Below are 3174 nucleotides of genomic sequence, written 5' to 3' on the forward strand. Positions count from 1 at the left end.
TCCAACAAGTATTGCGACTAGCGTCCCAAAACTCAACCAGACCCCGGGCCCAAGAAGTAGGAAGACGCCCGTAGTCGAACAGCGAGATATACACTGCCTCGTAGATCCCAGCAGCCCGAAGAGTCTTCCTGTGTGCCTGAAGTACATAGCGAGCCCAGGAAACATAACCACTGACGGGGCTCTGAATCTGTCCAACTGCTGAGTCCCTCGGCCACTCTAAAGGGGGTGACGACTGTAGCTGACGGTGGCAAAGTAGACTCGACTGCCCGACTGGCTCGAGTGTGTCTGCTGCTGGTACTAAAACATCACAGGTACCCCAGCCAACCTGTGCCAAAGAACTCTCAAATGGGTGATACTCCCCGTACTGCAGTCTGAGACTGGTGACCCAACGCTCTGGGTTCTCGAAGGCAACAGAACCCACAGGAAGCTCTGGGAGTAAAGGAAAGCGAGCAAAGAAGTAGTGAAAAATATCCCGCCCTCGTAGCATGTCCTGGTGCTACTCCAATCTATCTCGAACATCAACAATGCCCTGAGGATCCTGTCTATCAATGGCCTCCCAGATGGCATCCTCACTAGGCTCGCCTGGAGGTAGATCGTCAGGTCTCTGCCAGTGGAACATTCCAAATAAAGGGAAAGCAAGAAGAATGCGTTAAAAGAAAAAAAATGCTAAAAAAGGGGGAGCTACTAAAAACCGTCAACCGACATACAACAAACGTGATTCGCTTCAGGCGCATATCACATTTGTTGGGGGCATTTTTTGACCCCTAACATACGATCCTTTCCTATAAGTAACCTCATCAGTAGAGGCAAAGCTGAGTTTGTTATGTTGAGGAAGCCACCAAATGAGCCTCGAACAAGTTCGTATATAAACATTTCTCTTTTATCTATAGTGGGCCATGGTGGTATGGGAAAGACAACCCTCCTACAACATGTTTATAAAGATGAAATGACAAAGGAAATTTGATCTTAGAATATGGGTTTGTGTTCCCAACAAATTTCATAAAAAAAAAAGGAGATCCATTGCAGATATGTTGGAATCTCTAAAGAAGTAGAGGCCTAGTTTAGAGACATTTAAGGCACTTCTAGATAGTCTTTGGACTGAGATCTTGTCCAAAAAGTTCTTACTTTTGCTAGATGACAATTGGGATGATGATAAGAAGCATGATAAAAGTGAATGGGAGAACGTACTCGTCCCTTTGGCTTGTCATTAAAAAGAATGCAAAATTATTTAGATTAGAGGGCATGAAAAAAGATCAGTGTTGCAGCTCCTCAACCCTCATGCAATCGTTGATAAGAAGAATCCTAATTATTATAAAAGATTAAAGATCAAATGCTAGAGAGATGGTTGAAACGCTTTTTGGATCTCCATTTGTTGCAATGGTCATCGATGGTGTCCTGAATTCCTAGGCAATTCAAAATATGAAATAAAGGCCTGCATTACGATGGAAACGAGCCCTCGAAAATGCTCAGATTACATCCAATTGATGAATGGACAGTGCCATTGCGTCCGGAATATCCCCGACATTCAGAATATACAAAACTTGGATCATCTGAAGTGTTAAAAAATTTTCAAAGGCGACTCAAGTATATTGCGAAGGCATGCGCTATGAAGGAGACGATGCCTCGTCGCCACCCAAATGACGTCTAATCGACAAACGGACAGCCCCGTTGCATCTGGAATGTTGTTGACATTCAGAATACACATTTTATTTAAAAAATTTGTATCATCTGAGATGGTGGCGAATTTCTAAGCAATTCAAATATGATATAAAGTCCTGTATTACGACGGAAACAAGGCCTCGAAGACACTCGGACGACGTCCGATCGACAAACGGACAATGTCGTTGCATCTGGAACATTGTCTCCATTAAGAATCTATATTTTATTTGATCAAATTGGATTGTTTGAGGTGGTGTAGCAAATTTCAAAGGTGATCCAAATTTGATGCGAAGGCACGCACTACGAGGGAAATTAGCCTCGTCGGTGATGAAACGGCGTAGGATCGACAAATGGATAGTGTCATTGCGTCCGAAATGTCATCGGCATTAAGATTTTACATTTTATTTGATCAAATTGGATCGTTTTAAGTGGTGTCACAAATTTCGAAAGCGATTCAAATATGATGCGAAGGCACGCATTACGAGAGAAATTAGCCTCGTCGATGGCAAAATGATGTCCGATTGCAAGACAGACGTCGCCATTACATCCGGAACGTCGTTGACATTTGGAATACACATTTTATTTAATAAATTTAGATCATTTGAGGTTATGTCGTGAATTTCGAGACAGTTCAAAAATGATGGGAAGGAATACGTTACGAAGGGAACGATGCCTCGTCGATGCTCGAACGACGTCAGATCGACAAATGGAGAGTGTCATTGCGTCCGGAATGTTGTCGGCATAAGGAATATACATTTTATTTAATTAAATTGGATCATTTGATATGGTGTCGTAAATTTCAAAGGCGGTTCAAATATATTGCGAAGGCGCGCATTTTGAGGGGGAATTAGCCTCGATGATGACCAAACGATGTCCGATCACAAAATAGACTGCATCATTGGGTCCAGAACACCGTCAATATTATGAATACAATGCCAATTTGTTTGAATGAACTCTTGCACGCAAATCGAGACAACACGCACTTCGAGGGAATTAAGCCTCATCGCCACCCAAACGACGTCCGATGGCAAAACGGACTACTCAATTACGATCGGGACATCGCCAATGCATTACCAATTTGCCTAATATCTATGTTTGATGAATTTGACACGTTAAACGAGGTGACTACACGCATTTCGAGGTGACATAAGCACAAATTTTGATGAAATCTTGCAAATCAAGATTGTTTTAGTGACTGATCCTTCACTGTCATCTTTATTTAATACAATTACTTATTAAGTAAAATCATTATTATGATTTGCTCATGAATATAATCAAAAGAGGAAAGTCAGAGTAAATTTCAATTCAAAATTAAATGCTCTTACCTCGTTTTATCAAAAAAATCCTGTGCCAAATCCTGTTGAATCCCCGAAAATCTGCTGAATCACGCTGCCAAGTCTACTTCTCCCGTCAACCGTCAATCTACTCAGAAAATCCTCAGGCGGTTATTCAGCCTCTTCGTTAAAGAGACGCCAAATGAAATTCTTTTGGGTTACTGCCTTCACACGCGCAAAG

The sequence above is a fragment of the Dendrobium catenatum genome, unplaced genomic scaffold (genome assembly GCF_001605985.2).
Source record: "Dendrobium catenatum unplaced genomic scaffold, ASM160598v2 fragScaff_scaffold_1381, whole genome shotgun sequence".
NCBI lineage: Eukaryota > Viridiplantae > Streptophyta > Magnoliopsida > Asparagales > Orchidaceae > Dendrobium > Dendrobium catenatum.